At 38.2% G+C, this 20,521-nt stretch overlaps 1 protein-coding gene across 2 annotated transcripts in view; it reads left to right on the top strand.

Moving 5' to 3' along the window:
* The window catches only part of LOC129729406 (lachesin), a 533,943-nt gene that overhangs the window by 396,299 nt on the left and 117,123 nt on the right, over nucleotides 1-20,521 (top strand). The gene's annotated exons all lie outside the window — the stretch shown is intronic.

Here is a 20,521-nt window from a genome sequence, read left to right as displayed (position 1 = left end):
GTGCTGCTCCCATTTACTTCCACATCGGCCTCAGGGAAGTACCGGCTGCATCTGCATCTACCGCTGAGGCTGTCACTTTACTGCTATTAGCTATTAACTCTTCAAATAAGTGTTTTATTAGTTCTCAAAAGAACAATTGTTCAATTCAAAATCGGATTCACGCAATCGCATCTCTGTAATATACCGACAATAATATTCTTCTGAACAAAATGATACACCTTTCCCATGAGGCCTCTGCTATAATAGACGTGAAAAGCGACGCGAACCGATTCGCTCGGCTGCAGGCTAATGTACAGCCATCAGTAGAGCTGCACATTTACCTACGGCCGAGCGAATCGGTTCGCGCCGCTTAAAGCGTCTACTATGGCAGAGGCCTGAGAGAAAGATGCTGGCTGATGTATTTACTTCATGCAAGCCTGCTGCTGATACTTCCCGCTACCACACTGAAACAGCATTTTAGTGAAGGGAGTGTCATTGCATCAGCTGACCCTGCTACTATCGATGCTGATATACCCGCTGCAACAGCTACGCTATGCATTGCCATGCCACAGTTGTGGCCGCTATACGCTGGCCCAACTGCTGAGCAACTGCAACGCTATCCGTAGCCATGCCACAGTTGTGGCCGCCATTGGTATCCGCTGTACCTGCATCTGCTGGCCCTGCTGCTATCGATGGTGAGATCCGCTGAAACTGCTACGCTTATCCGCAGCCATGCCACAGTTGTGGCCGCTATCCGTTATTGATGGTACCCACTGCTCGCTCCCGCTGCTGCTAAGGGAGGACTGCTGTCGTCGCTGTTCAGAACTATTATGAGCGGCTTCGACTAAAACAGGCTCTTATATAGGGATGAAAATAGGAATGAATTTTTTTTCGTACGTGGTGGAATGAAAAAATATGTGTGACTTATTCTGGCTCAGAGCGATCATTTGACAAGCTCCACCTCTTTTTTCAGTTTCCAAAGTTTTTCCTCAGTTTCGTAGCACGGATGCACAAAAATGATTTCTTGTGAACATTCTGTCGAGCCGGACCGATAGCACTCTCATTGAAGCAACAAAATAACATGTTTTGTGTCGTGTTGTGCAGCTTGGTTGAAGAAAATGTTCCCGTCCCCGTGTCGCATGTAAGCAGATTATTGCGTTCAGTAGACATTTTTGCGTTGACAAAAATTATTAACTTTCAATGACTTATTTATTTGCCTTGAAAAAGGCATTATGATTTCCAAAATTGGATTTCCTGATGGCAATCTTCATGTTGCCCCGACAGTGGGGGAATAATGGCAGTCTGGCGACACACGTTGAGAAAAACCGCGCTGCTCCTGAGACGTGGTGACCAACCACAGGGCTAATGCTGCTGCTAAGGAAGGACGACTGCTGTTGTCGCTGTCTAGAGCTATTATGAGCGGCTCCGGCTGAAACAGGCTCTTATATAGGCCAAATAGCATGTTTTCAATTGCAAAGTATATGATTCTGTCGACCGTGCTTGGGAAGCAAGCATATAACGACCAATCAGAGGTCGAATTTTTCGTTTTGACAAAGCTTGACTATTTTCAATAGTACAATAGTGTGAATAATAAAATTACAATTATCTTATTTTGGGACGAATCTTAGAAGATTTTCCAATCTATTGCTGCAAAAACGAAGGAAATCCATCGAATACTAACCGATTTATTAGCATTTGAAATTGGACATATTTTTCACTTTTTTCGGTTTTAGATTTTCATTTCACATCCCTATGTAGCCGAACTTCCTGAGAGAAGTATTCTACTTCAAAAGAGCTGTACATTTCACCACGGTAAGGCGAATCGCATCGCGTCGGCATTCGCGTTCTGCATAACCGTACACGCAAAACTTTTCCTTATTACTTTAAAAGCAATAGCGCAAAATTACCTTTTAGGTAACAAATCCATTACTTAAAAAGCAATAAAATTCTTCCCCAGTTAAGTAACAACACATACTGTCATATATTTAGCACTTTTTATGAGAGTACGACCATCTAATAATGGTCGTTTCAACCACATGCAACGTTTTTTCTGTCGAAAAATGCTCCCTTTCCACCTCAAGTCAAAAAAAAATCACACACCGTCGCATAAGTTGCACATGTTACAAGTTTTTTCAATCTCCAATTCATCCGGTGGGCGTGTATTAGTTCGCTCGTTGTATGCATACGGATTAGCGATAAAATATGACAAGAGCTGCCAAGCAACATTTTCCCCGTCATAGAGTATGCAAACGTTGATGATTTCAAAGACTTGAAATGCGCCTTAAAATGACATCACGATCTGTAAACTGCGTTAGAGAAAAAAAAAAACATTCGCTTTCTTGCAAGCTATTTACAGCACATAACCATTGGTTCATGGAAACTCATTTGGACCTGTTTGAATATACAAAACTCGTGCCCATCCAGAACAATATTCGCAACTTCGGCAACTCTGGTCAGACAGTATTACATATTTCCATTTCAAGTAAACACTAGGGGACGAAACGAAAGTGTTTCTAATTGGACATTTGAGGTTGACGGTTGAGATTCTGATTATGTGTGGATGAAGGGAGACAAAAATGGCAACCAGATCGTTGCATCAATACAAATGCAGCGAGTGAAGTTTTGCCAACAAATGCATTGCGGTGCTTGGCTGTATGTTCTCCTGCAGAAACACATACAAGCGTGTGGCCGTCAGAACTTTCATTACTTTTTGTTTGTTACTTTTTGTGTATAATGCGCAGTCATAAGACTTTTTGTGTATAATGCGCAGTCATAAGACACAAAAAGTAACAAAAAATTGCCCAAAAGTAATAAAATATTCCCCGTTTGCGTTGGGTGTAGCCTTTGTTCCGTTCCCGTTTAATGATGTCGTATTAAATGTGCATATTAAAATTCGGCAGCACTTCAACTTCTCATTTGCACAAAATTTAAAAATATCCAATGAACTTCATTCAAAATATCAGACAAAAAGAAATTACAATACTGCCAATGAACGGTCAACGTTTATTTACTAGAAAAAATGACTGACACGCAAGCAGTCAGGTTATCTTTCTTGTAAAAGTATTCTACTTCAACCTTGCGGTCGTGGCTTTGCATACAACCTTCTTGTGATTTTTTTGTAACCTTCTTATTATCGTTAGGAGTTGGGCATTTCATGTATTTTCGACGTTGACTAACGTCTATATCGAAGTTAGGCCCCTGAATTTAAAAATCTAGTAATTCAATCAGGGAAAACCAGAGAAAAGTGGTCAGGTTTTGAGCGCTTTTTTTGCAGTCATCTATAATCAGGTTTTCGAGGTTTTGGCATCAATCGATCAGAAATTCTTTTACGGTTAAATTTATGTAACAAAAACAAACTATTGTTTGAGATACACTATTGAAAAATTGGTAATTAATATCGATTGTCTAAATCATACCGCGCAGCCAATCACTACCGCTCTCCCCAAGCAAAGTCGACACTAACGGATACAATCGATCTGACTTTGTTGTTATTGTTGTTGTCACTTTCTGTGTCCGATGTTTATGCTGCTGCTAGCGAAAAAAAACCTTGCAAATATGCATCTTTTTGTTGGTGTTAATTTTACGACAGCGGCCGGCGCCTCATCATTCTGATTCCAAAACCGCACCAGTGACATGCGGACGCTAGGTGATAGCAGCTGAAAGGAGGAAATACAAAATAGTACCGGTCATCTCGTGCCGGTTTCACCCGTAATGCTGGTGGCTTAAGTAGTAAATGGCTACTGCAAAACACTTAAATGGCTGGAATTCTGGACGGACTAACCAGGAAACTATAATCGGCAACTGGCACCTTTCGGTGCCTCGAAATTTTGGTACAGAAGCGGCTAATTGAATTTTCTGTTTTACCAAATGCTGCTGCTAGCGGAAAAAACTTGCAAAAATGCATGTTTGTGTTGGTGTTAATATTATGACAGCGGCCGGCGCAGCTTTCAAGAAACATTTGTCTCTACCATTCCATCATCTATGTAGCCCCTCCTTCTTTCTAATTATCTGACGAAGCCTTGGTATAAAACGTATCGTTCGAACATTTCACCCCATCAGTTTCATTATTAAACCGTACCGGATACATACGGACGCTCGGTGTTAGCAGCTAAAAGGAGGAAAGACAAAATAGTACCGGTCATCTCGTGCCGGTTTCACCCGTTATGCTGGTGGCTGTTAGTAATAAATGGCTACTGCAAAATACTAAAATGGCTGGAATTCTGGACGAGAATAATCGGAAACTGGTACCTTTTGGAGCCTCGAAATTTTGTTACAGAAGTTTTGTAAAAGAAGCGTTGCAATTCCCTCTACTATTTGCTTCAATGGAATATTTTTTTTTTTAAGAATACGGTAGTCAACGTCATGCGGTCGTGTCTTGAATACCACCCTCCTACTTTTTTTATTGTCAAGCCGAGGTGTTGCTTGATATATGTTCCCTACCCTAGATCTCCCACATCTCGACAGAGTTTATGAATCGGTGAATATGAATATATTTTCGATGCTTTAAATCAGAGGTTTCTAGACCTTTACTCGGCGGAGCAATTTGTCAAGCCGAAATATTTTGCGGAGCACCCGCATTTTTCAATCAATGAGCAAATGGATGCCTAAATGCAGGTTGGCTAACAAATTCTTATTACTGTATATCAAGATCATCATCTGTCAGCTCTAACGAGAACGTTCTTATCCTAACGTCCTCGGGGTGCTGACTAGGATACAAGTAACCTTAGTGAAGATCTGGTTAGAACCTCGGTGAATTTATAGGTTCTTTACTAACTGAGAAAGGTTTCCGTAATCGTCTGTTCACCTGTACAGGGTGGCGTCGAACTGCGTCTGATTAGCAGTGGACGGCTGAGCTATGAAATGTGTCTCGGTAGTTAGGGTAGAACTGCCTTGATTGGACCACTTCCTTTAATGGACCACCCGTCAAATTACCTCAGTTAATGCGAAAACTTGCCATAAAGCCATAAAACAGCTGAAAAGTACTGTATCTCTGCCGAATTTTGAACAGTTGTTGCGTTGCTTCAAATAGAACCTTTTACAGAAGGTTCATTGATTTAAAAAGAAAGCTGGTGCACCACCAAATTCTTTGTTTGTTCCGCTAAGTGAAAGAAGTGGAAAACTGACACAAAAATGCGGTTGATTTTTATTTTTATTGAAAAAAATGACGCGGAATACTTGCAAATGCTCCACAAAGCATCAAGTGCTCTGCGAAGCAGAATTCGGGAGCTTATGATTGCTGGTCGATATAACACAAAATAATGCGTTTAACAATCATGGAACCCTTATTAGTCATAATCTAAACATATAAAAATGCAGCTCTGTCTGTCTGTCTGATTCATATAGGCTTGGAAACTACCAAACCGATCGGCGTAAGATTTCGTATATAGGGGTTTTATGGGCCGGGAAAGGTGACTAAGATAGTTCGAGACCCCTCCCTCTTCTGCGAGGGAGGGGTCCCATACAAATGAAACACAAATTTGTGCACATATCGAAAACTAACCAAGCAAATGGAACCAAAATTGGATGTTTTAGGAGTAACAAATATGTTCATGTTGATTTGACACCCTTCCCTCTCCTGAAAGGGAGGGGTCCCATACAAATGAAACATAAATTTCTGCACATCTCGAAAACTAAGCAAGCAAATGGAACCAAATTTGGCATGTGGATGTTTTTAGTAGTAACAAATATGTTCATGTTGACTCGACACCCTTCTCTTTTCTGGAAGGGAGGTGTCCCATACAAATGAAGCACAAATTTCTGCACATCTCGAGAACTAACAAAGTAAATGGAACCATATTTGGCAGGTGGATGTTTTTACGGGTAACAAATATATCCATAATGGTTTGACATCCCTGCCTCTCTATATGGAAGGAGTCCTATACAAATGAAATACAAATTTCGCACAGCTCGAGAACCAATCAACCAAATACAACCAAATTTAGCATGTGAATATTTTTAGAGGTAGTAAATATGTCCATAATGGTTCGGCATCCCTCCCTCTTCTGTAAGGGAGGGGTTCCAAACAAATGAAACACAAATATCTGCACATCTCGAGAACCAACCAATTAAATGAAACCAAATTTGGCAGGTGAATGTTTTTTTGGGTAACAAACATGTCCATAACGTTTTTACACCCCTTCTTCTCCTGGAAGGGAGGGGATTTCCACAAATGAAACACAAATTTCTGCACATCTCGAGAAATAATCAAGTAAATGGAACCAAATTTGATATGTTGAGGTTTTTGAGAGCAAGAAAAATTTTCATGGTGGTTCGACAACCCTCCCACTTCTGGATGGGACATATCAAACACAAATTTCTATATTGGTTTGACACTCCCCGGAAGGGGAGGGTGGTCTCCCATACAAACTCAACATATATATCAACCAGGTTTTCCGAAAAACAGCCTAAAATGATCGGGTCGATAAACAGGAGCCATTTTTAATTGTAGAATAGAGCAAGATCGCGCGAAACGACCCATGGTCGAATATCGACCATTTTTGATTTGAATGAAACTTTGCATACGTATTTGGCTTAGCAAACTGAGCATTTTTCACAGATGGAGAGATATTTTACACCCATGAGTTACATTCTAAAAGGGCGTATGCCTTTTGGCATAGGTTTTATTCGAAGCATTGATGCCCAGAAACCGTTGGTTGTATAGAAAAACTGTCTGAGAATGAGTTGTAAGGAATTAAAAATGCACCATAAGAAAATATACACTGTACAACAAAATTTTTTTTGACAAAAAAAAATTAAAATAAACATTAAATTTCGATTAAAAAAAAAGAGTTGAATCTTTTTTTAATTTTTTTTAAAGAAACTTGACGTTAATACGCAACTTTTAAAAAAAAGTCCAGGATGGAGAAATGAAAAATAATTTTTTATGGTAGATTAATTTTTTATGAAATTCTAATTCAAGCATTTTTCAAAATATTTGTATTCTGATGATTTTAAAAGATGCAGAGAGTCATTTTGAATCAAAAAGCTCTTGGTAGTAAACATTCTAAAGGCATCGGTTTTTGAGTTATTTTAAATTTAAGCTCAATAAATTATTAATATTTTGGAAAATACACTTTTTTTCAATTTGTCCATGGTTCTCCCGCAAAAACCATACGTTCATTAGAATGCTTGATCAAAAATATACAATTAATTCTTTGACAACAAAACGATTGGATAAATAACTCAAGCGCTAAACCTTAGCCTACCTACACTTTCCCCCTTGCCGAATGTTTTATAAAAAATTATGTTTGTCGTGCAACACTACCTACTTGTTTACTAATAATAACTGTTTGTAAAGTACGCAACCAATAACTACTGGGTTACCTATAATATCTGTTTTCGTTTATAAATACGATTGCACTACTCCAGATGTGTTAGTAACAGTTTGCATTTTGTGAAGATGAAAAAAGTGAAAATGGAATACACCAAGCCCAAATGCTGTAAACCCTTTCCTGATCATCGGTGCTCATCAAGCTTACGCAAATTAAACGAAAACGTTATTGCAAAATTGAAAATATTGAACAGTCAAGCTCATTTTATTACGTCTTTATCAATTTGTGATTCGTGTAGTTATTGGAATAATAGTCAAGTCACCATTTATCCCTTCATTTACTATTCAGAATCTGAAACACTCAAGAATATCAGCTTCATCATAATATCGGAAGTACTCCATCATGATACTGTTGCAGTTCAGGTGTTCATTGCCAAATTAATGAGTTTTTTGAAAACAACAATAGAGTAGAAAAAAGCGATATTAATGTCTGATGGAGCTACCTCACAATATAAAAATAGAAAAAAACTTTGCAAGTCTTTGCAAGTTCGAAACAAAATATAACGTCGATGCAGAGTGGCATTTTTTGCGACTTCCTGGTACGCTAACCGATTCCAGGTAAAGGCCCATGCGATGCAATTGGTGGCATATTAAAACGAATGGCAGGAAATGCAAGTTCAGCTAAAGAACATGAACATCCCATTACAAGCGCAAAAGAATTGTATGAGTGTAATAAAAATTCATCAAAAATGTCATTTAGTTGAGTATCATATGAAGAATATGAACATGGAGTAACATAATGGACCAATATTTTCGAAAAATCTATAATAATAGCTGCCACACAAAAGTATTAACCTTTTGTTCCGATTTCAGAAAACAAGATACAAACGAAGCTGTTTTCAAAAGATGACGAATCATTTACTTATGATGTATATAAAATATAAGGTGAAACTAGTTCTGAAAAGTATCTATGTCATAGAAAAATATGTTCCTAAGAAAATAAAACTCGAAAATAAATATTTGATTCTTATATATATTTATAACACTTAGAACATTTAACTCTTTTCTTGAAAACCGTTCGCCCAATCGTTTTGTTGTCAAAGAATGAATTGTATATTTTTGATCAATCATTCCAATGAACGTATGGTTTTTGCTAAAGAACCATGGACAAATTAAGAAAAACGTGTATTTTTCTAAATAATTATAATTTTTCGAGCTTAAATTAGAAATAACTCGAAAACCAATGCCTTTAGAATGTTTACTACCAAGAGCTTTTTGATTCAAAATGACTCTCTGCATCTTTTAAAATCATCAGAATACAAATATTTTGAAAAATGTTTGAATTAGAATTTTCATAAAAAAATTAATCTACCATAAACAAAAATATTTTTCATTTCTCCATCCTGGACTTTTTTCAAAAGTTGCGTATTAACGTCAAGTTTCTTTAAAAAAAATAAAAAAAAATTCAACCCTTTTGTTTTTTAAATTGAAATTTAATGATTATTTTTCATATTTTTTGATTAAAAATTTTTTTTTTTGTACAGTGTATATATTTTTTTATGGTGTATTTTTAATTCCTTACAACTCATTCTCAGACAGTTTTTCTATACAACCAACGGTTTCTGGGTTACAATGCTTCGAATAAAACTCATGCCAAAAGGCGTACGCCCTTTTAGAATGTAACTCATGGGTGTAAAAAATCTCTCCACCTGTGAAAAATGCTCAGTGTCTTAGCAACAAATGCGTGTGCAAAGTTTCATTCAAATCAAAAATGGTCGATTAAATTTTCGCGTATTTCCAGGCGATTTGAAATGATTTTGCTCAATAGCGACTTCCGGTGTCTGGAACACAGCCAAAAATGTCCAAATACCACCCAATATGGGTGTTTCTTTAACCAGAATGACGCTCAGAGGCCAGAAATTGTTTCTTAATGCCATTTTGAAATCCGATGGCGACTTCCAGTTTCTGAAAAACGGCGGCAAATGACCAAACTTTACCCGATATTGGTATTTTCGAAATTGTTATGATGCATTGAAGCCACGAATCGACCTCCGGTGTCTGGAACACACCCGAAAATGACCAAATAACAACCAATGTGGGTGTTTCTTAAACCGGAATAACACTCAAGAGTCAGAAATTGACTTAAAATACCATTTGAAACTCCAGGATGGCGACTTATGGTTTCTGAAAAATAGCCCAAAGTGACCAAATACCACCCAATATGAGTATCATTGGAACCATAATGATGCAAGGAGATAAAAATTGACCTCAGATACAATTTTGAATTGTAAGATGGCAATTTCTGGGAAACAGCCGAAAATAACCGAAAACTACTACATATGGATATTTCCATAATCGAAATGATGTATAGTAGCCAAGCATTGACCCTGGGTATCATTTTGAATTCGTAGATGACCACTTTTAGCTTCTGGAAAACAACGAAAATAACCGAATACCATTCAATATGGGTATTCCCGGAATAGAGGTGATGTACAAAAGCTGAAAGTCGAGGATGTAGTCATTCCGATAAAACCAATCATTTCAAACGATATAAACAAGGGAAACAAGGGATCAATGAATTTGCGATGTTTAAAATTATTAAATTAAACACGAAAATAGGCGAAACGAATTTTGCCGGGCCAGCTAGTCTTTTATAAGTACTCTAGTCTTTTAACAAGGTGTGTTTTGAATATTCAGTTTTAGTAGGTTAAGGTCGAAGATGGGAAATTTCATACACCCAACACAAACGGGGAAGATTTTGTTACTTTGAGCAACATTTTATTACCTTTTGTGTTTTATGACCGCACATCAGCCACAAAAGGTAATAAAAAAGTAACAAAATATATGACGGCTACACGCTTTTATGTGTTTTCACAGGAGAACATACAACCAAGAACCGCAATGCATGTGTATCGAGACTTTACTCGCTGTTTTCGTATTGATGCAACGATCCGGGTCATTTCTGTCCCCTTTATTCACACATAATCAGAATCTCACCCGTCAACATCAAATGTCTAATTAGAAAGACTGCTGTTTCGCTCCCCGGTGTATTCATATTTTTTCTCTACTCCGTATGCGTACAACTAACAAACTAATACACGCACACCGGATGAATTTGAGATAGAAGAAACCAGTAACATGTGCAACATATGCGACGATATGAGTTTTTTTCTTGACTGGAAATGGAAAGGGAGTATTTTTCGACAGAGAAAATTTTGCATGTGGCTGAAACGACCATTATTAGATAGTCGTACTCCCGTTACACGTGCAAAATATATGACAGTATGTGTTGTTACTTGACTGGAGAAGAACTTTATTGCTTTTTAAGTAACATATTTGCTATCCATCTCCCAGATGGTCTCGAGGTACAATGCTGGCCTAACAAGCCAGTCGTCGTAGGTTCGAGTCTCGGCTCAGGAGAGACTGTTAGTGTCAGTAGGATTGTAGCGCTGGCCCGCAATTGTACTGAACAATAAACAGCCGGCTGCGAAGTCTGTGTATAAATATAGAGAAGATCCAGTTCCGAATCCGGAATGTAGCACCAAGGCTTTGCTTGGCTATTTGCTACCTAAAGGGCCACAGCGTTGTTGCCTCTAAAGTAACAAGGAAAAATTTTGCGTGTACCAATTGTGTTTCTGGTTTGTTTAATTATAATAATTCATTGCATTAATTTGCGTGGCTTCATGTGGTAGATGACTGTAGAAAGGAACGGCCACGTCTGGGCAAACGCCCCGCAATGTTGTTTTTCATAAGCATCGGGTAAAGTTGATATTTCAACCACAGTGCGCGTTTGGCTTCGTTAAACGGCATGTGTTCTCTTTGTGATAAAGCGACAATGGTGCTAATTACGGGAGTCACTTCACGGTGAAATCAGAGTGAAGTGAATGAAGTCCTATTACGGGACTCACGTAAGTGAGAAAAACGTCGCAGGGTGACATCTGCCGTGAAATCTGGGTTATTATGAGCGTCATATGAATGAAGTGGAAACGGAAAAAGCGACGTTTCGCGTGGAATTATTTCACGACCATTTTGAACGGTGAAATGATTTCACGAAGATAGGGAAGTTTAAAAATCAATCGATTTGTAATCTAGTGATAATATATATGGGATTTACTTTCCAGTAACAAGGCTAATCTTTGTTTTTCCTTGAAAAAATCGACTTTCTAGGGCTTACAATTTTTTGAGCTGCGGCCGGTGGAACTTAAGGGAAAAATTTACCTTCGAATTTCGGTTTAGTGGTAGGGCTCAAAAGTTTTCTCTTGCCGAAGAACGTCCTCATACAAAATTTCAGCTCAATCGACTTTCCGGGACTTGAAATTTTTGAGCTCATTTCACTCGTCCTATTCTCATTTTCACTTCACTGCCAATCTCACTCCACGGAGGTGATTTTTGTCAAGTGAAAAAAAAGTGAAGGGAGCGTGAAAGTGGAATATATTCCACCGTGAAGTGACTCCCGTAATAAGCACCAATATTTTATTTCAATTCATGGTTTCAGCCGCACAAAGCAGCACAACAACCTCTATTGGCATGTTATTAATTTATTTACCTGTACCATTGATCTTGTAATAATATTTCTCAACAGAAATAGAATTGAATATATGGTCGGCGTGCGACTAGACCGAACCAAGCGCCATTTTTTTGAAAATTGAGTTTTTAACACTAGTGGATGTTAAAATTGATAATCTTTATTTCATGAAGAAACGAAATCATTTGAACAGTTGATAATGGTATTATAACAACATTTCTATGCAGTAGCTTGCAGGAAGCATACGGGGTGAGTAAACTTTGATCGCCGATTACTCGAAATAATGTTTTTGGCGCATGGTTCGGTCTGGTCGCACGCCGACCATATATAGAAATAAAACAAAATAACATTGCCAAACGAATGACAGTGTGTATCACTTCGATGCGCGAATGTCTTTTTACCATCTATTGTATGTGCGAGAGCCGACGATCGTTGTACATTTACAAGCGAAAACCTACTGTGACGCACACTAACGAAACGAATCAAATTAAAGTGTTAACCGTTTACAAGCCTGGTTTTAATATTTCATTGAGCATCTTAATTCATTTGCACTGTTACTCCATTTTATGTACATAATTATATTTGTTTCTTACCAGGAAAACTCATTACACGTAGTAACGACATTAGAAAATTGAAACAAAGAAACTTTTCAAAAATCTCTTATTATTGATACCTTAAATTTTATGACTATATTAAAGTACTATTGTATTTAATTATTATATTTGAAAAGCGAACAGTATATGTTGTAAGGGAAGCTACATACTGTATGCGTAAGAATGGCCTGATTAAGAAATTAGATTACACAACCAATCTACATGCATGCGTAGACTTTGAACTGATGGTGGCTACAAACTTTATACAACATACATTACACATACATACAGACTTTCACATCACCCTTACGATGAATAATTGAATAATCTTTTATTTGATAACAATCAAGCATTCAAATTGACTATTTTATTCGATTTTTACCTCCCTGATTGCGTTTTGTATTCATTGGTTTCTGCTCTTTGATAAAGTCGACTTAAAACATTTCGTTTGGCACTGTTAGATACAGTCCATCTTCACTTATATAAATGTCAATCTCTACATAAAACTTTGTTGAAGACTTTACTGCATATTCCTTCTTAGATTAAATTGTGAAATTTCAAATTTTAGTAGTTCGTGTACCCCGGGTTGAGAACCGCTGACGTACAAGCCTGACCGGGCAGTCTCTATGATATTCTTTTCTGTGGATTGCGGTAATAAATCCAGGGAGGTATGTGTAATGTCCACGGTCCATACAAAATTGAAAATCGTTGCATGAAAATCGTTTAAAATCTGTCCACGTGGTATGTGGATGGCCCCTTAGCTCAATTTCATCGTGACCAGGCCTCGGAAAAGTACTGCGGTGTGACACCAAGCTATCCATGAGAGCTCACGTATAGCTAAAGCTTACATAGGCAACGAAGCTGTCATATGTTACACACGACAGCTCATTCTTGCGCATGTATTTTGTTCGTTCGGACATGACAGTCTAGTTAGTTCAATTAGAGGATGTCCTCTTGGTTTGGCCTGCGCTGTAGGCAGCCTGCTGATTGGCTGCGATTATATTGGACTTGCATCGCACTAAAGCATCGGCCTTCGCTCAGATTTGTGCCGAAGGTTGTCGCGCTTTAAAAACTGTCATGAGCGACAGATTGACCTAGAAGAACCAACAGACATGAAAAGGTGTAAAATAACAGCCCGTTTGGCATAGCATTTGTGTGCTGTCGTCAGTGGCTGTCGGACTGTGTACCGAACGCATGGGGACCAGGAAGAGCTGTTCGGTACAGTGAGACCCGAATTAGTTCAAAACTTGCTGTCATTGATCGTGACAGTTCCTCTACAACCAACGCTCAGACCATAGGCATTGCAAAGTAGTGCGCTGGTCATATAATTCATGATCATGAAGAAGCTGTGCGCGTGAGAGATGCCGCGATTCTCAATATTTTTTAAAAAAGTCCAACGATGGATTAAACATAAATCAACCACTTCATTTTTGAGCCCACTTAACAATCAGTACAGTGCTTGAGTGCTCGGCTAGCAGTTGTCGTGAACGGACGTAACTATCAGCTGTATCCCGTGAACTGTGTGCAACCGAATTGTTTGGAAATCTATTGTTGAAAGGCTTTATCTACGCTCAGCTAAGTATTCCATTATTTATATAGTGTACTGTACAGAAGGTTCCGGTTTTTTGGTGTTTCTTTTCTTCTGTCTCCTCGAATCCATTGTTGCAATGGACTGCGAGGAGGACGGCGACCCTGAAATTGACTTGCTAGATCAGCCTGGTGTGCAGTCCGATTCCCGCTCCGATTCTGCACCCGATCCGAAGCCCGTTACAGATCCTGGTTCGAAGCCTGGTTCATTTCACGTATCGCCTCTCTCTCCTCACCCAAGAGATGTTAGAATTAGGAAATACCCCGTGAATGCTAAGGGCCCTTTTGTGGTGTATTTTCGTAGGATAACAAAACCGATCCAGTTACTGCTAATTTCAGCGGAATTACATAGTCAATTCACTTCGGTGAAAGAGATTTCGAGGGTTAACAATTACAAATGTCGAGCTATTCTTGGTAAACGAGAAGAGGCTAATCAGGTGGTCGATTTGAAACGTTTTCAGGGTCTGTACCGCGTGTACATTCCTTGTGACCAAGTTGAAATTGATGGCGTCATTTATGATGAAACCCTTACTCCTCAGCAGGTAATTGACCTCGGGAAAGGAAAATTCTATAATCCGTATCTACCTTTGGTGCCCATTTTGGAATACGAAAGGCTTACTATGCTGGACGCTACAGATAACAGAGTTGCCTCTAACGCCATGAGAGTCACATTTTCTGGTACAACGATCCCAGATTGTGTTTGCGCCGAAAAGGTTCTCATTCCTGTTCGGATCTATTCTCCCAAGATAATGCTGTGTAAACGCTGCAACGTGTTTGGACATACCGAGAAATATTGTACCAATAAAGTGAATATATCAGGTGTGGAGAAGATCACGAGTCCTCTGCCTGTACTAAAAGTCAAAACAGTTGCATTCTTTGTAAAAACAATCACGATACACTTACAGTGTGTAAAGCGTATCGAGATAAAAGAAAAGATGTTAAGAACAAAATTGTTTCACGTAGCAAAGCATCTCTAGCTGAAATGCTAAAAGCTTCAATGCCCCCAATAATTACATCAAACAGTTTCTCACTTTTAGAGAACACTCCGGACGGCGCAGATGACGGTTTGTCAAATCAAGCACACTGTAGTTATAATCCCCCAAAGATCTAATCTAATCTAAAAAATAATGCTGGTTTAGCCATCAGTAAACCTGTTGCTTCTAATGGTTCGAACAACAATAGCTCCGCTTGGCCTTTGCTACAAAAAACAAAAGACGTACCAGGATTCCAGAAAGTGGAAGACAAACAGGCAACCAATGTAAGTAATTGGTTGACTGAATTGCTGAATGGTGTGTGTGATCTACTCAAGATTGATCCGGTGTGGTGTAAGTTAATCGAATCACTCTCCCCTTTATTATCGAAGATCTGGGATATATTCAAGTCTCGTCTGCCGCTCAGTGAACTTCTTCTTAGTGGAAATGGACAGAAGTAATCCGAAACGTAGTTTGTCGATTCTGCAATGGAATTCCAGAAGTATCATTCCGAAGATTGATGGCTTAAAAGCCATGCTTTCAGAAATGAATACTGATGTTTTTTGTGTATCGGAGACATGGTTGACTGATGCAAATTTTTTCAACATCTCTCGTTACGTTATTCTTCGTAAAGATCGATCCGAACCCTATGGAGGTGTTCTTATTGGAATCCGCAGGGGTATCGAGTTTCAGTCGCTTCCCATAGCCAATGCTGGTTCAATTGAGGTTGTGGCCTGTAGAATTAAGTTAAATGAATTCACTTGCTCAATTGTATCTATTTACATTCCACCAAATGGAAAATTTACTGATACCGATATGAAGAAAATTCTCAATTCTGTTCCTCAGCCTTGCATAATTCTAGGGGATTTCAATGCGCATGGAACTGCCTGGGGTTCCTCTAGAGACGATGGAAGATCGAAAATAATTTTGGATATCATTGACGACTTCCGTTTTAGCATAATGAATGACGGTTCATTTACCCGTGTGGCGGGTCCTTCTGGTAGGCCATCATGTGTTGACCTGTCACTCTGCTCTGCCTCGATCGCGTTGTACTGCACCTGGAAAGTGTTGAATGACCCATTCGGAAGTGATCATTTACCAATACAAATTTTGTATTCCCAATCTGATCATGTGCTAAAGGAACAGATTCAACTTTATGATCTAACTAAGAACGTGAATTGGAACAAGTTTAGTAGTAATATAACTAATACCGTAAACAGACTGCAAGACGTGACTGGTATCATTGAGAGATACGACAGGTTTTCTCAGGGTATCGTCGATGCATTAACAAACTCACAATCCAAACCGACTCCGCCTCCTCAATCACGAAAAACATCTCCAACTCTCTGGTGGGACATCGAATGTTCCGATCAACTGAAAGCAAAATCAAACGCCTACATAGAGTACCGACATACTGGCTTGGGAAAAGATTACATAGAATATAAAAGACAAGAGGCTATATTTATAAGAATTACAAAAAAAAAGAAAAGGAGATACTGGCGAACGTTCGTTGAAGGTTTAGATAAAGACACTTCATTAACAACATTGTGGAGTACTGCGCGCAGACTTCGAAATAGTAGTCAATCAACATCTCCTACGGAAGGATATTCTGAAAAGTGGGTGGATAAGTTTGCCGAAAAAATTTGCCCTGACTTTGTTCCAAAAGACAACATCTATTTTAATGACAACACACAGAGATTCAACAATTTGGCAGCACCTTTCACCATTGAAGAATTTGAGCTAGCTCTTAGTTGTACAAAAAACACCAGCCCAGGGCTGGATGGTATAAAGTTTTGTGTTGTGAATAATCTTCCTGAAATTGCTAAAATATTTTTATTAAACTTGTTTAACAGTTTCTTGGCTGAAAACATCTGCCCAGAAGCTTGGCGTAATGTAAAAGTTGTCGGTATATTAAAACCTGATAAGGATCCGTCTTCTGAGGACTCGTACAGACCAATTTGCCTATTATCATGCCCTCGTAAGCTTCTAGAAAAAATAATCCTAAACCGTTTAGAGCCTTGGGCTGAAAAAGAACGCATCCTGTCACCTACTCAATACGGATTTCGACGAGGAAAAGGTACTCTAGATTGTTTAGCTCTGCTAAACACACACGCTCATATTGCTGTAAGTAGAAAGGAAGAGCTAGCGGCTATTTTCGTTGATATTTCGGGGGCCTACGACTCGGTTCTCGTAGATAAGTTATGCAGTAAGCTAAGTTGCATGGGTGTTCCTTCTTTACTAGTGAACTTTCTGTTGAACCTCTTATCGAAGAAAGTGATGAATTTTCACCCTAACAATGTTGTCAAAGTGTCCAGATTCAGCTATTATGGCCTCCCTCAAGGTTCCAGCTTAAGTCCTTTTCTGTTCAATTTGTATACAAGTGATATTGATGAGAATATTGCTCAAGACTGCGTTCTTGTTCAGTACGTTGATGATAGCGTGGTGAGGGTTGCTGGTGAAAACCGTATGAAAATGCAAAATAGCTTACAAAAATCAATGGATAATCTTGTGCAGTGGGGTAATTTGCATGGATTCACATTTTCAGTATCAAAGACGGAAATGATGGTTTTCTCTCGAAAACGATCCTTACCCAATATACAGGTCAAACTATACAATGTAACAATCAAGCTAGTGTTTGAGTTCAAATACCTGGGTATTTGGTATGACGCTAAATTAACCTGGAAATGTCAAGTGCCATATTTAGTGCAACGATGCCAAAAAAGAATTAATTTTCTAAGAACTATCACAGGAACTTGGTGGGGTGCTCATCCTAAACTATTATTGACTCTATACAAAACAACTATTCTATCAGTACTAGAATGTGGATGTTTTGTTTTTGGACAATCCGCAAAAACTCACTTACTGAAGCTCTGTCGACTGCAAAATCGCTGAATTCGAATTTCGCTGGGTCTAATGCAATCAACTCACGTCCAATCGCTGGAGGTTTTATCTGGAATTCCCTCCCTGACACTGAGGTTTTTTTGAACTAACTTGCCGATTTGTTGTTAAATCTTTCAGTGAAAGAAACTCAGTTGAAAATGCATTGGATAAACTATTTGACATAAATCCTTCCAGCAGAATTTTAACATCCTATCGACATGTTATTACCATGACTATCGATAAAGCTCCAACAAAAAAATATTTTGATTACAGTATTGAAATTCATGCATTTACACTGCGAGTAGATTTATCATTCCATTCACTGTTAAGCAACGTACCCACTTGGCTAGTCCCTAGAATCGCAGCAAACGTACTCAGAGAAAAACTGTTCGATCTTACAAACACTCAAGTATTTTATTCGGATGGCTCTAGAACCAGAAACTCATCTGGTTTTGGAATCTATCACAACCAAGTGGGGTATTCCTTCAGAATGAATGACCCTTGCTCTGTTTTCGTATCTGAATTGATTGCAATTTATCACTGCTGTCAACTGATTCAACGGCTACCCCCATCTAAATACATTATTTGCTCGGATAGTATGAGTGTGCTATGCGCACTTAATACAAATCGAATAAGTGGGAAAACTTCTCATATCCTTTGCAGCTCAAACAATTAGTTTATCAGCTAAACAAACTTCGATACACAATTGTTTTCATGTGGATCCCTGCCCATAGTTCAATCTATGGTAATGAAAAGGCCGATTCATATGCAAAAGAAGGTGCTTTACGAGGTTCTTTATATGAGAGAGAAATTCAAGCGTCAGAGTATTTCCCAAAAATCACGGAACATGTTAGATCAGAATGGCAAAAACCGTGGGAGTCAGATGAATTGGGAAGATGGTGTTTTTCAATTTGTCCTTCAGTTTCATGGATATCTTGGTTTAATGATATCCCAGCATCCAGAAGCTTCATTCAAAACATGTCTCGTATTATGTCTAACCACTACAATTGTAGATCTCACCTGTTTCGCATAAATATTTTGCAGGATAACAAATGCTTATGCGACAAGGACTATGAGGACATAGATCATATAGTATGGTCATGCAGCCGCCACGAGAATGAGAGAACCAAACTGGTTTGCTCGTTGACGAAAATCAAGAAGCCTATTGGGAAATCGATTAGAGATGCTCTTGGTAGTCAGGACATTGAGTACCTTAAACCCGTACATACGTTTTTACAATCAATCGATCAAAGAATCTGATCAAATCTGGGGGAATGAGAACCTAAGGTCAACAAAGATATTGCGCAGGTCAATAATTCTATTTTCTATTATTATATATTGTTACCGTTATTCCAAATTCAATTATAACATGTATAAACGAAGCATGGCTCTGTTATGGTGATAAATGTCACCGGTTGAGCTGATTAGAATAAGTAGATTAAGTTTCTTTCGCGGTAAATAAAAAAAAAAAATCAGTACAGTGCTTAGTTTTTTTTATTATTATCTTTAGTTAAGAGGTTTTCAGCCACTAGGAGGTGAACCAGCCTCTATAGTGCCTAGTTAGAGTCGTCCGAGGCGCCCAAAAATGCAACAATTAGCCGGTTCAGTGTTGGCTAGTATTTTTTGAGTCTTTCAGGACATAAAATTCGTCGATTACCTTGAGGATGGTAAAACAATATATGAACAATATTATTATACATTATGGGATGGATATTAGGTAAAAATTCAGGCTTTTAGTTCGTATATGAAAAAAGCACTCTTTCTCCAAGACAATATTCTCACTCATTTTGCTTAAGATACGACTTATGTTTTGAAAAAAAAAAATGCGCTAGACATGGAGTCTCGTCCTGTCGAAGAGCATGATAATGCTCAAAACCGGTCGACGATAGAAGGTGAAGATTTACAATTTAACCTAATAGTACGAGCAAAAGTGTTGTTGTCTTGTCCAATCTTGTTTGTAAACAAAGCCCTATTAAAAAATCTTCTCCGCTTCAATTATATTTTATTGTAAAATACGACTATTGAGTAGCAATGTTTGTAAAAGTTTACGTAAATATTTTTTGCTTATAGCAAGAACGCCGTTTAACCAAAGCGGATTTTTATTTTGAAAATAATAAAATTGCTATTTTGACATATTGGGCGGTCTTTCATAAAACGGAAGTCGTAATTTTGAATTTCAAAATAGGGTCTGGAGGTGAGACTTGTCCTATGAGGATCTCTTTGGTTTCTCAAATATCCATATAAAGTGATATTTAATCATTTCACAACATTTTGCTGAAACTGAAATTTTGAAAAGGCATCTGGAGTAGATTTTCAGTCAGTAATAATCCATATTAAGTGATATTCGATCAATTTAGGTTGTTTTCCAAAAAATAGAAGTCTCCGTTTTGGATTACAAAATTGCCTCTGGAGTCATGTTATGGTCTCTGAACATAATCCCGTTTCTGGAAATATTTCTATTTTGTGGTTTTTGATTATTTTAGACAGTTTTTCAGACGCCAACTTTCACCATCTTAAATTTCACAAAACGCCAGGGGATTTTCGGTCTCTGGGCACTTTCCCGCTTCCTGGAAAACTTGTTCTATAGTTGAATACTTCTCAGAAATAAAAGAAGCAATATCAATAAGATCAATTTCGTTACGGAATTCCACTTTTATATATAATATTTCTTCCACTGAAAATGAATTCGATAAGCCTTGGTGCTACAGTCCATATC

This window comes from Wyeomyia smithii, chromosome 3 (genome assembly GCF_029784165.1).
Source record: "Wyeomyia smithii strain HCP4-BCI-WySm-NY-G18 chromosome 3, ASM2978416v1, whole genome shotgun sequence".
NCBI lineage: Eukaryota > Metazoa > Arthropoda > Insecta > Diptera > Culicidae > Wyeomyia > Wyeomyia smithii.
This window is presented reverse-complemented; position numbering and strand designations above follow the sequence as displayed.